Source organism: Camelus ferus, chromosome 3, assembly GCF_009834535.1.
Source record: "Camelus ferus isolate YT-003-E chromosome 3, BCGSAC_Cfer_1.0, whole genome shotgun sequence".
NCBI lineage: Eukaryota > Metazoa > Chordata > Mammalia > Artiodactyla > Camelidae > Camelus > Camelus ferus.
In genome coordinates, this window is record NC_045698.1 from 103,257,282 (window position 1) to 103,272,256 (window position 14,975).

At 39.5% G+C, this 14,975-nt stretch overlaps 1 protein-coding gene across 5 annotated transcripts in view; it reads right to left on the bottom strand.

The window, feature by feature from the left end:
* Positions 1–14,975, bottom strand: part of PPP2R2B (protein phosphatase 2 regulatory subunit Bbeta) — a 424,375-nt gene that overhangs the window by 330,210 nt on the left and 79,190 nt on the right. The gene's annotated exons all lie outside the window — the stretch shown is intronic.

Consider the following 14,975-nt stretch of genomic DNA (forward strand, 5'->3'; position numbering starts at 1 on the left):
TATATATATGTACATATATTCCTTTTCTTTTTCATTATAAGTAACTACAAGATATTGAATATAGTTCCTTGTGCTATACAATATAAACTTGTTGTCTTTCTGTTTTATATATAGTAGTTAGTATCTGCAAATCTCAGCTTCCCAATTTATCCCTCCCCACCCCTTTTCCCCCCTGGTAACCGTAAGTTTGTTTTCTATGTCTGTGAATCTGCTTCTTTTTTGTAGATAAGTTCACTTGTGTCTTTTTTTAGATTCCACATATAAATGATATCACATGGTATTTGTCTTTCTCTTTCTGGCTTACTTTACTTAGAATGACTATCTCCAGGTCCTCAAGAGGTCAATGGCTATGCACACCTTTCCTGTTTTATCTCCCCCCACTGCCCTTTTGCAGGTCACCATCTACCATTTTCTTCTTTGGAACCACCGTAAGTGCACATACAGCATGTGCCCTCATGAGTCCACACCTTTGGCCAAATTCCACTAATCACCTTTCATGGTTCAACCCAAACTCACCTTCTCAATGAGGTCTTTAATACTTTTCCCCCGATACTTTCAAAGGCAAAATTGAAAACTTCCTGAGCTGTATTCTCACAAACATTTTCCCTAACTCTATAAAACTTTAAACACTTCATTAGAATATTTTTTTGAGACTGTCCATCTCTCCTACAAAGCTGGGAGCTCCTTAAGGTCAGGCACTGAGCTTTACTCATCATTCAGAGGCAGGAAGCATCATCAGGCTCAGTCGCTGTCTTTGGACCCAGACTGCTTGCACTCAGACACTGGCTCCATTCCTTCCTGTGCTGTGTGGCTTAAGTACATTATCTATTCTCTCTGTGCCTCAGTTTCCTCATCTGTAAAATTAGGGATATGATTAATACCTATCATAGTTTGCTATGGGGATGAAATGAGGTAATCTATGTTAAGTGTTTAGTAATATATCTGGAACACGATAAATTTTCAATAAACATTATCTATTATTATTATATTTCTAGTGTCTAATACTACCTGGCATAAAAGAGGTACTCAGAAAATATAAATGCAACTATGAGAAGAAGGATTATACTAAGTGGAAAAGAAAGGGCAAGAAGAAGTAACTTGATCCTTATAACTTTATTTTCTTAAATTTGTTATGTTCCTGTGAGAAATCATGAGACATTGAAGAATATTTGGCAGTTTTGAGGATTTGTTCATGTTCATTTATTTGGTGCAAAAACATCTTTTGAGAGAAAATTATGCTAGGCCCTAAGAATCAAAATTAAGACACCATTGCCTTCAAGGAACTCGTGGCTTAGTGGATGAATTCTGAAAGGTAAATAAATAATTATTATTAGGTGAATGTGTAATAAGAGAAGTACGAATACCTACTGTGGGAATGAGTGATGCTTCCTGAAACAGCTGCACATAAGAATTATCTAGGGAGTTTGCTAAAAACACAACATCTCAGACCTTATCCCTGAAACTTCTGAAACACCAAGTCTGGGGTCATGTATCTGCATTTGTAACAGATCTCCATGGGTGATTTTTGGAATAGAAGGCAGGATGGTAATATCTGCCTGTATAGGTCAAGGAAGTCTGCACGGCAGAGGTGACGCATGTGCTGGGTTCTTACAGACGGTTAGGAGTCTGCTAGCCTTTGACATGAGCAGGACAAATGTACTCCTGGTGCCGTGTCAAAGACCACAGAGCCTGACCCTGATCCCAAAGTATGTGACAATTATTTATTTTTTACTTTGAGTCTAGTGGTCTCAAGTTGGGTACACAGTGAATTACCTGGAAAGCCCTTGAGAAACAGAGATATTTGAGGCTCATCTCCCAAAGTTCAGATTCAACTGATCTGTGATAAGGCCAAATATCAGTACTTTCTAAAAGCTCACAGGCGATAATAAACATGCAGCTGAAGAATCGCCGTGTAGGTAGTCCACACTATCCTTAAGAGGACTCCAAATACTGGGTCCAGCATCAGGGATGTGTGTACCCCTATGGTGGGGGGCAGGCCTGTGCCTCACAGACGCCAAGAGAGGCCAGGTTTCTTGCTTAAAGATATGTCAAAACATCACTGGGCTGTACACCAGAAATTGACACATTGTAACTGATGGTACTTCAATTAAAAAAAAAAAGATATGTCAAAACAAGGTGACCAAAATTATTACACATTTCAAAAGTTTGCTTTTAACAAATTGATGCTTTTAGTGCAAAAAAGAGATACTACGTGGGTGTGTCATGCACCAGGTCAACAGATGTAGAACAAATATTGAATTCCCAGTGCCCAAATATTTAGGCAGTATGAATGCAACATTAAAGGGCCTGACTGTTGTCATTTTTCAATCCTGGCACTGTTGTCCTGTGACAGTATACAACCTCATGTAGAGAGAAGGTTGACCATCTAAATCTGATATTTCTCATGATTGTGAGGCCCAGGTGAATGGCCCTTCTATCTGATGTCTCCACTCACTAGAATGACAGTCCTTCAAATTTACTTCTGGACATAAACTCCAGATTTAAATACTACACTATTTTTGAGAGTGGGACTCAAGTGTCTATTTTTATAAAACTCCGTGGTGACTTATTAATACAGCTGGTTCACCCCAGTGTTTGAGAATCATGAAATTTACTCTCTTCAGTACTTTTCTAATTCTAAAGTTCCGTAGATAAAACTCTGCCTCCCTGAATACACCAAAAAGATTATCATCATGATCTTCATTATTTTCCCATAGGAGGAAGAGAATAACTCTCCCTTCCTTTACTGCCTTTTGATTTTATTTTTTATTTTTCTTTTGGGTGGCTACATTTTCTGTAATGATCATTTAATGACTATAAACCAGGTAATCAGCACAAAAAGTGTTTTCCCTCCATTCACTCACTCGTTCATTCGACTGGTAACAACATCCTGATGAGGTATCTCTTCTCCACCACTGTCTATGGTCTGAGGGAGGCTGTCAGTCAAAATGTCTCGCTTGTAATCCACGCTAAGATAATTAGGTTTTCTCTCTTAAGACTTTAGATCTTGAACTGAGCAATGCAAGGACAGGAAAAATTAAGGCTGGGGCCGATACATTCTGAGATGCTTGCAGATGAGACAGTCAATAAGATGCCTAGACCCCCAGCTGCCCTGATTCCTGCCCTTTCTCAGCTGGACTTTCCATTTGCTGAACTGCCCGTGTTCTGCCAACAATTTCTTGTTTTGCTAAAGCTAGCGAGAGTTGGTTTCTGTTGCTTGCGGCTAAAGAACTCTGTAAGGTATGACATTGCAAGCAGTCTCTGTTGTCTAGACTGGTGGTGGATGACGACCAAGGTCGGGGGAGAGTGTGAGCGAATGAGAGTAAGTGACTAACCTTCATTGTTAGGTGTGTGAATCACGATCTTTAGAAAATGGCCCACCTGGATGGTTTTCTACTTCAGATGCAATGTTACCAAATGAATAGTAACCAGCAAATGGTAAGTGAGAGGGTGGAGGACAATAATCACAGTAAGTCCGAGGGTACAGCTACAAAGACTTTTTTTAAAGCCCCTATTTGAAGTTAATAGATGAAATCTATAAAAAAAACAATAAACACTATTTAGAAGCTCTGGCTTCACAAGACAAAAGCAAATAACTGGTCTATAGTTACATGCCTTCCAGCTAATCCTTGAGTTATAATTTACAAAATCTAGTAAGAAATGCTCAAGGATCCACATCTGAATAAAACTACTGACTAGGAATAAATCTGCCATACGGCTTCTGATAAAGTCTTTCGTCCTTCATTTACTTGACCTAGAGCTCTTGCATTAAAAATACATTCACATACTCTTACACAGGTGTATTTGTATTTGCGATTTATAATAGGTTTGAAATACAACACTCCAGGTCATTTGCAAAACTGCTAACAAGGCATTCTGGGTATAGTGTTATCCAGGGAATAGTGGAAGCAGCCAGCTGCAAGCATGGTGCTCAACTGAGTTTCCACCTATTACCATGAAACAAGCATTTTAATTTGAACTTAGGGGGAGCATAACATAATTTCAATGAAGAGAGTCAAAAATGAATTCAGAGGTGTTAATTGAGCTGGTCAAATACTTGTCATTTAAACAACAAAATGTTGTAAAATGATACAAAACCGAATATGAGGAATTGCCAGAAGGGAATGGTATAAGGAGTAAATATGGTATAAGGGCCACCCTTTATGGGTCTGAGTCTATGTTAAACGTTGCACTGAGCCCTTCAGTAAGCACTGTCTTTATTAATTTCACAACAATCCTATGAAGTAGTTATTACTCCCATTTAACTCTTAAAAATAGGTTTAAATGACAACAGTTACTGAGGGTGTGTCCAATGACAAACTCCTATGTAATAATCTACACAACTAAAAACAAACGTGGATATTTTAACAAGATTTGCAAGGTCAGGAGATAGAGGAGTGCTACCAAAGAACTGCAGAAGCTCTGCTCAACAGTGTCTAGTTTGGTCAGGGGCTAAGGAAGAGTGGAGATCTCTAGGATTTCTAATTTGGGGTCTGATTGCTCCACTAATTGGTATCTCTGAGATTGATGGTGTGTGTGTGTGCGCGCACTCAGTTTTCTTTTCCTTAAAAATACCATGTTGCATTAGTGTGTCCTGAAGGTGAGAAGATAACACAGTTCGGTTTTACCAATAGAAAATTGTTTTTCAACTTGGGGAGCTCAATGTGGACAATTTCATTCCCCACTCTGAATACTTCACTCTTTCTGGAAGATATTTCCTGGTATCAATTCTCCAGGACCCCCAAGTGTTTAAGGACACTTTATCAAAAATATTGCCCTGCTGATGTAGAATAGTCAAGGTTGATAAGACGCCTGGGCCAGTTTTTAACAGAGAAGATCCACTGGGCCTCTGGAAAACTAACTGAAAAAGAGAGTTCAGATCTACAGAGAAACACGCTCCCCAAGTGCATACATGTATACACGTGTTGAGGGTGTGGTGGTGATGGAGATACTCAGTGTTTCCATCACTCAGCTCTGACCAAAGGAGACCTATTACACAATCAGTAAAATAAACCAAGTACATTACCACAAGGTAGTGGTTCCCAAACTTCACAGACCATCAGAATAAAAAATAGCCAGCCTTTCATCACTTGCTTACTATATACCAAGAACCATGATAAATATCTTTTCCTCCCAATAGTCCTGTCAAATAGGTATCGTTTCCATCTTTTGTTGAAGAGGTTAACAGATCCAACGGTTGAATCCTCTGGCTGTTAACATGTCTAGTGAGAGGCAAATGCACACTTTAATCCTAAGCAGGCTTCACTAAGAGCTCACACCCTTACTCATCATGCTTAAATATAACCTACTAAGGTTGGAGCCCAGGAATAGGGATAATTAAAAGCCCCCAGGTGATTCTTACACATCCATCTTGCTGCTGGTTCAAGAATCCACTGGTAAGTCTTTAACTGCATATAAATCATCTAGGAATCTTGTTAAAGAGCAGATACTGATTCAGTAGGTTTGGGCCTGAGTGTCTGCATTCCTGACAAGTACCAGGTAATGTCGATACTGCTGGTCCTCGGACCACAGTTTGAGTAGCAAGTCAGCAGAGTACAGCACTCAGTTACATAAGGTTTTAAATTATTCTCTAATAAAGGCGTGAATTCCTGTGTCCTCAGATAAACTGTAAGCATCTTAAGTATCTTCTATCTCCCTCCCCTGGCAACCTGTAGAAATAAAGTTCTTCAATGAATGCATAAGTAATTCTTGAGAGAAATAATCTTTTTCAAAACTCAGCACAAGAAGAATGGAAACAAAGGAGCTTGCTCTCAGAGTACAGGTGCCCTGATTTACTTCTACCTGAAAGAGGTTATGGATTCTGTCCCCAAATCTGGTTTTGTGACAGGTTATCATTGACAGTAGTCATCCTAGGAAGTCCTGGAAAATGGCTTCTAAAGAGACACTGACAAAGTCATTAGAACCCAGAACAAAGGCAAATGACATGTCTTCTTTGGGATTTACAAAAGATTTAATTAACTCAAAGCCAAATCTCTGGCATTGAAGTTCCACGTATTTGTTGTTCAAACTTTTGATACTTGTTCCTGTAAGGTCCTTGCAAAATCTCACCTCCTATACACGCTCATCACATGCATGGAGAACGTCTGCCTGAATTCCTGACTGGCACTTCATCTCTTCATTTTCCTATCTGATCCACAACTATGTGGAGCTATCATCGCAGAAAACTAATTGCCTGGTCACTCCCCAAAGAGCATACTCATGATTTTATCAACCTTTATTTGACCAAAGATTAGTCTTTTGATCTTGGAAAGAAAAATATGTCCAACTCAATCAGTCAGCTTTTAAAACAACCCAGGATATGGTCATCATGCTTATTTTTTAATAACCACTTCAAACTCAGACTGCTCTCCATCCCTCTCATTAACTCCCCCAATCCCCAATGCCAGTCTCTCTCTCTCACCAGTTCATAGACGTGAGAGTTAACCTATTTCCAGAAGACAATATAGATGTGTATGTATACATCCTAGAGTTTCTAATACATTTGGGACTCAAAAACATTTACTGGGAAATTGTGAACAGTCACTGCTTTCTCCAAGTGGAGCACAATGCCTGGTGTCTCATTGTCTGTAGCGAATATGTGCCTTGCTGTCTAGAGAAGTGAGTTTTGAAACTGACAGGATATAAGCTGCCCCAGGTAAGTTTTATTCAGAAATGCAGCTTTCTAGATCTGTGTCCAGGAATTCTGACTAAGGAGATGAGGAGTCAGGCTTGAGAATCTGCATTTCCATGAGCATCTCAGGGGTCCTTGTTCTAGAAGCTCACAGTTTGGAATGGGAGCCAGTCATGTAAACAGTAAGTGCAATGCAGGATGATAAATGCAACAGCAGGAGTGTGCACCATGCACCACGCGAGCCGTGAGGAGAGGCAGACTAAGAACTTCACTTCGTGCAGTCGGGAAGGCTATGAGGGACTGCTTCCTCAAAGAGTGTGTTTAAGCTGAGTCTTGAGAGAGAAGCACAAATTCAGCAGGTGCTACTGATGGTATATAATCAAACACAGCTTCTGAGTTACGACAGTGGAAGATAAGGTTGAGGGCAATGGGAGAAGGTAGAAGCAGCTAGCACACAGCTTTATGTAGCTTTTATGCTGCTCAACCTTGGGGACACCAATCACATTCTGGTCATCACAATTTTGTGTACTTATTGCAATAATTTTCTGATATATGGCAACAAAGTATCTTGATGAAAGAGTTCCTATTTATAATTTGTGCAAAGACCAGGGGGCTAGTAGTGGGGCTAGAGAAGGAGAAATACAAGAACCATATTCCCTGTTCACTGATTTTCAGTCTCACAGATGTAACGTCTCTTGATAAGGAACCCAAGGAATCCTGGAGGGAAGACTGCAGGTACAGCCTGTAGTGTTGACTGCTGGGGGAAAGGGTCAGATCCCTGGAGAAGTTGACATTGAGCTGGGGGATGATCACCAAATATCTTATTTATTATTTTTCTTTCTCCAAATGTTGGTGCCAAAACATTAATCAAATAACCAATTCTGAGTGCCTCAGATATGACACCAAGCAGCCATTAGCCACAGATCTGCTGAGGGCCTCATCCTTTCAAACTCCAGACACCATCTATGGAGAGCACACCTTCCTTTTCCCATGAGAACCCTCTATTTTCACCATCTCTAGCCCTTATCCTTGTCTTTATCGGTCCTTCACTCTGTTGAATTGAGTCTTCATGTTCATTCCAAAGACCTTAATCCCAGAGAGATGTTTTCATTTCATTTTTGAAGAGAACATCACCTATTTGATCTGCCTACATGAGTACTTTCCAGGTGGGACATATCTTTAATCTAAGGCATGATAAAGATCTACAGGATCTTACTTCTGTAGCCATCCTTATGACTTCACTATCATAACTATTTAAAATAACATTTAATCATCACTTGCCATGTGCCCAATCAATTGTCCTAAATCTTTATATTCAGGATTTTCATCTAATCTCGCAAGAATTCTGTGATGGAGCTACTGTTAGACCCCACTTAGAAAAGAGAACACTATGTTTCAGAGAGGTTAAGTAATTTATCCTGAGTCACACAGTTAATAAAAAACAGAGCCAGAAAACATTCTCTGATATAAATCTTAGCAATGTTCTCCTAGGGCAGTCTACCCAGGCAATAGAAACAAAAGCAAAAATAAACAAATGGGACCTAATTAAACTTACAAGCTTTTGCACAGCAAAGGAAACTATAAGCAAAACAAAACAACAACATACAGAATGGGGGAAAATATTTGCAAAAGATGCAAAAATTGACAAAGCTTTAATTTCCAGAACATATAAACAGCTCATACAATTTAATAATAAAAAAACAAACAACCCAATCCAAAAATGTGCAGAAGACCTAAACAAGCAATTCTTCAGTGAAGACATACAAATGGCCAACAGGCACATGAAAAAATGCTCAATATCACTAATTATCAGAGAAATGCAAATCAAAACTACAATGAGGTATCACCTCAGACCAGTCAGAATGGCCATCATTCAAAAATCTATGAACGATAAATGCTGGAGAGGCTGTGGAGAAAAGGGAACCCTCCTACACTGCTGGTGGGAATGCAGTTTGGTGCAGCCACTGTGGAAAACAGTATGGAGATTCCTCAAAAGACTAGGAATAGACTTACCATATGACCCAGGAATCCCGCTCCTAGGCATATATCCAGAAGGAACCCTACTCCAAAATGACACCTGCACCCCAATGTTCATAGCAACACTATTTACAATAGCCAAGACATGGAAACAGCCTAAATGTCCATCAACAGATGACTGGATAAAGAAGAAGTGGTATATTTATACAATGGAATACTATTCAGCCATAAAAACCGACAACATAACGCCATTTGCAGCAACATGGATGCACCTGGAGAATGTCACTCTAAGTGAAGTAAGCCAGAAAGAGAAAGAAAAATACCATATGAGATCGCTCATATGTGGAATCTAAAAAAAACCAAAAAACCAAAACAACAAAAACAAAGCATAAATACAAAACAGAAATAGACTCATAGACATAGAATACAAACTTGTGGTTGCCAAGGGGGCAAAGGGTGGGAAGGGATAGACGGGATTTCAAAATTGTAGAACAGATAAACAAGATTGTACTGTATAGCACAGCGAAATATATACAAGATCTTACAGTAGCTCACAGAGAAAAAAATGTCTCAATGAATATATGTATGCTCATGTATGAAAAATTGTGCTCTACACTGGAATTTGACACAACATTGTAAAATGATTATAAATCAATAAAAATTTAAAAAAAATAAAAAATGTTAAAAAAATAAACAGGATTGTAAACTGACTAGATGTCAATAAAACTGTCTAACTCCCAATTTATCCTTTCCCACCCCTCTACCCCCAGTAACCGTGTTTGTTTTCTGTGTCTGCAAGTCTATCCCTGTTTTCTAAATAAGTTCATTTGTGTCTTTTTTTTAGATTCCGTATATAACTGATATCATATGGTATTTTTCTTTCTTTCTAGCTAACTTCACTTAGAATGGTGATCTCCAGGTCCATCCATGTTGCTGCAAATGGCATTGTTTTATTCTTTTTTATGGCTGAGTAGTATTCCACTATATATATGTATCACATCTTCTTTATTCAGTCATCTGATTAACTTACTTTTTTGAATTATTATTATTTTTAATGGAGGTACTGGGGATTGAACCCAGGACCTCGTGCATGCTGCTCACATGCTCCACCACTGAGCTGTTTCCCTCCCCTAGACCTGACTGTCCATAAATCCCCCTCTGGGTCCTTGTTGGCTTTCCTCAGCCCTACTGACAGGAGCCAGGAGAGTCCCTGTACTGCTCCAAAGGGCATTCCATCCATCAGATCTATTACATCATTCCTCTCCTATAGAAGCTCCTGGGAGAAAAGACAAGTACATGCTCTTTTGAATGAAAATCACCCAGAATCTGTACAGAGCAAAAGAGAGAGGCATAGCAATTAAAATAAAAGCCACCAGACCGCAGAGGAAATGGACCAGGTAGTACAGACAAATCTAAACAAATCAGACTCAGAGTTCAGTTCAATGTCTTTCAAGCAGAGCATCAGCCCTAAATCCCAGGTGACAGGTTTTCACAGGTTTGAGGAAGATAAGTAGTAGCTTTCCTAAGCTAGTGAAACGACAGGTTTTATTTCTAGCAGGTTGAAGCCACAAGCCTTTTCTCATTGTGTGTGGTGCCCCACACACCTCTTCCTACCCCACCGCCATGCTTTATTCTATTTTCTGCATTATTCGCTATTTCTGATCGTAAAAGCAATTTATGCTTATTGTAAAAATTCCAATAATACAGGAAAATAACTTTAAAAATTACTCTTCATTCTACCAAGCAAGTCAACCAGGCATAACATTTGGGAATAACTCTTGCCCCAGTTTTTGTCCTCATCTATGCATAATATTATTGTAGTTTTATTTTTATTGTTGTCTTTTAAAGGAATACCAGCTGTATAATTTGCATTTTTTTAAACTTAATATGCTGTGGGTATGTATTTACATTGTGATTTCTAAAGCCAGCAGAGTATTCCATTATGTGGCTATACCATAATTTTATCCATCTCCTCTTCATAGACAGTAGGATTATTCATAATAACAGAAAAAACTCAGGGAGAGGGAAGGCTGTGTGAAGCACATAGCTAAATCTTCTTACATTTCTATGATTGTTTAGTCAACATTCAAGAAGTAGAATTGCAGAACCAAATGGTATGCATGTTTAAAACTTACTACATATGCTAAGTATTGCCGAACTGTCCTCCAAAAGGGTGGTATCAATGTACAGTCTCATCAAAAGTATCGATTTTATTCCATTTTTAACAGCTTTAAGTATTATCATTGGTTCTAACCTTCGCTTACCTGTCAGGTGAAAATTAGCATCACATTATTTTAATTCTTTGACTAGTAGTAGTAAGCTTGAACACCCTTCCACGTGATTATTAGGCATTTATTCTTTTTATGAATTGCATTTTCATGTCCTTTGCTTGTATTTCTGTTTGCACTTCTTGTATATTCAGAGTTTTAACCCACTGAAAACTCATCAAACAGACAGAAAATTATAGTTTGCTTGAGTCACCTACAGAGAGCATCCATCCTAGCCTCTGCCTGGTATCAGCGCTAGATGTTTAAACCTTAGCAATCCACAGCCAGGAAGACATCGGTCCCCCAGGGAGGAGCTCTTTGCAAAAGAAATGAATCACGAACCTAAAGCGATTTCCGGTGGTGGCGCAGTTAGAAAAATGATCTGGTCTGTGACCCACTTCAGCTTTGGCAATTTCTGGTCATCACCTGTGCGTGTCCCTAGAGAACTGAGTGAATTATGGAGTCACCAGTTAAGGTGTTTTCAAGAAAAATTGTCTGACAAAGCTTATTCAGCTAGTATGAGATTCATGTGCTTAAAATGCCAGCTATGAGCTTCAATGAGAAAGGAAAGATTCAATTACCTCACCATTCCCCTCAACCCCAACTCCCATTTCAGGTCTTTTTTAACCTAGTCTTATGTATCTGCTCATGGTCAGGGCTTTTCTTTACACCTATGTGTTCTGAACCCTAGAAACACCAGAGGTGTGAAGAAAGTTATGCTTGTTTTTTTATTTGGGTCCATCCAGAGTTCCGCATATACCAACCCTTCTCCAAACTCTTCACTTTGATTGCAATACTTCCTTTGTTTTTTAGGAAAGGAAAGAAGGATCCAGCAGAGAGAGAGTATGTATGTGTGTATTAAAATTAGATAAGGAATTTTAAGAATTAAAAAAACTTAAGTGTAAAAATCTTAGAAAAAAATACCAATTGGAGGCCAAATCGGATATACCATTTCAAAATCATATGGATAATCTTACTTGATTCTGATCACACCCGTTTCACAGATAGTAAGACACTTGCCGGAAGCCACACAACTAAATAGTGGCAGAACTGGGATTGGAACTTGGGTCTCTATGACGCCAAACTCATTTTTTGTGAAGCCACAATGTCTCAGAAGTCACCACGCCTGCTCACTCTGGTTTGACATGTGTGTGAACCAAGGCCCAGGGGACTAAGCCACTGGCCTGAGGGATTCAGACTCTCTTGGCAGAGCTGAGTGGAGAATGCAGGCCTCTGACCAGCAGGCCACGGCTGGTCGCCTTCACTGTGCTGACTCATCTTCGAGAAGATGATGCAATTTAAGAAGACACTCAGTGTGTACAAATCGGAGTGGGGCAGTTATTCCAGAACACATTCTATCCAGTGAGGTAAACCCCACCCATGCTCTGTGCATAGGTCCCTGCTGAAGAGTTCTTCCTTTGAGTCTTTGTAACATCCCTGTGTGGTAGTCACCTTCAAATAAAAACCAACGCAAACAAGCAATTTTTGCATGAGAGTTGCTGTCTCCACTGAGGTTTTGTGGGGTTAAACTTTGGGCGGCTCTCACAGAGAATGTCATGTGCAAATGCCTCTCAGTTTTCCCATAGTCTCTCCTCTGAGTGAGGTCCTCCCTCTCTCCCCTGCTCCTGCCTGCTTGCTGCCTCACCTCTCCCTGGCTCCTGCCTCCTCTGCCACGTAGTTCTCCACCCACACTTGGATTTTCTTATCCTTTATGCAGAGCAGTCAACTGAGCAAATTTTGTTAATTGAGCCATTTCTTGGGGTCCCATTTTTCTCCTTAAGTCATTCAACAGCAATTGTTCTGCACAAATTTGGCACCCTCCAATTTTTTTCTCCATCTTTCCCCAAGGGTAATGTTATTATCCCAATTTTCATGTAATGTAATTATCCCCATTGTAAGAAATCTGAAGATCAATGAGGGAAATTTGCCCAAAGTCACACGGCTAACACATTACACAGCCTGAGCGCAAACCCATGTATCTGATTCCCCAAATTCTGGCTCTAATAACCCTAGCTCATAACTCACTGTACTGGAATATTACCATCTTTGCTGACTTTTGGAATATTGTATAAAGGGTTGTCCTTTAAAAAAGAAAACTCATTCATAATGTTTCACAAAGATAGAGAATTCACTAAGACACAGAATTTCCTTTCATGAGGCTGCCTTTCCTTTGATGAGCCCTGATCCCCTCCACATGCAGCCTCTGCACTAGCTGGGCTCTGGGACTCAAAGATGGTTTTGTCTTGTCCGTGACTTAGTGAAGCAGTTCCTGAGGGCGCTCCCAAAACATGTATTCTAGGAGCTACTCTTAAACACGGAGTCCCATGACCAAACACTTGGGAAACTGAGATATAAATTAAGTCCCAGTTGTGTTGAACACTGTTGTGTGAACTGTGAATAGATGTGGTAGTTTAAAAAAGTTTGAGATTAAATAATGTGGGCAAACTGTGAGTATTTTGATTCCCTCTTGGAGATTTCAGGTAAATATTTTTAGTACATTAAAGGTTCTGACAAGTCCTGTTAAAATTTAACTTTGTTTGATTTGATGCTTCCCAGATTTATTTGATCTCAGGGCCTCTTTAGATCTTGCAGCTACAGCCCACAAAGGCCCACTCAGGACAGGCCTCCAGTCTGAATTGTACTTTGAAGGCAGGGAGTAGACGGGCCTCTTTTGGGAACTAGGCCTGATCCTGCTGCCAACTATTTGGATGATCATGAGCAAGTCAGCCCTCTCTGGGCCTCAGTTTCTCCATCTGTGAAATCAAAGCATTACACCAGATTGCCTGTCACTCCCCTTCCAGTTCCAACACATCATCACCTCAACATATGGAACTGGTGGGGCCACAGACCAAAATATCAGATGAACTGTGTATTTTATATCTCCTTATCTCACTCAGCCACCCAGAGACAAAATGATAATAGTCCTTTTCAAGCTGTAGACACCTTAAACAAATCAATATTAATTTGCCTCCATCTAAAGTATACCAGAGAAAGTAATGTATTTTCTGGAATCCACTGATCAATTACTTTTTTTAGAGCTTTGAGGTTTTCTTTGATCAGTTTCCAGGATGATGAGAAAGTCCCTGGAAGCTCCAGAGTGGTTCTAGTGCACTCGGGGGGATCTCGGGCAGCAACCTTACCTCTCTGACTTACATTCTTTACCCATAGAAGGAAAATAATGATGGTTTGCCCTTCACTCCTTTAGGATAGCTTATGACGACCATCAGTCATAGTGAAAAAATTAATAAAAAATAAAAAATAACCTGTGTCCTCGGGCTATTTGCCTGCCACTTCTCTAAGTCCTGAGAAATGTTTCTGACCCAACTCCCTGCCTTTCAGTTTCCAGGCATTCCTGGAGCTAGCTGAGTGCTACACAAATCCTCACTTTGAACAGAATCAGACTCACAGTCATAAAACACAAACTATGGTCACCAGGGGGGAAAGGGGGTGGGAAGGGATAAATTGGGAATTTGAGATTTGCAGATATTAACTATTATTTATAAAATAGAAAAACAACAAGGTCCTATTGTATAGCACAGGGAACTATATACAATATCTTGTAGTAACTTATGGTGAAAATGAATATGAAAACGAATATATGTATGTACATGTATGACTGAAGCATTGTGCTGTGCACCAGAAATTGACACAACATTGTAAACTGACTGTACTTCAATAAAATATGTATATATATATATATATATATAAATTTTTTAAAAAGATAAAACAAAAACCCCACAAATGTTCCCTTTGATAGTATTAATGCCAGTATTGTATGTATGAGAATATGATACCTTAACCTGGAGACAATCTGCTCTGTTTCAATGATACTTACATTATTATTCAAATAATAATGATACAAAGAATTATTCTTCTTAAAATACAAAGCAAGGCAGAGTGATGGGTCAGCGCTGAACTACAGCATCAGACAAACCTAGGTTTGAACCCACTGCTGTCATGGACCAGCTGTGCATCCCTAGGCTAGCCGCCAGTCTCTGATCCCTGGAGTCTTCATCGCTAAAGTGGGAATTCATTTGACTCACTGCAAAGCTGGTGCAACAATGCAGCATCATAATTTTTGTAAAGCTGTTTGTGCAATG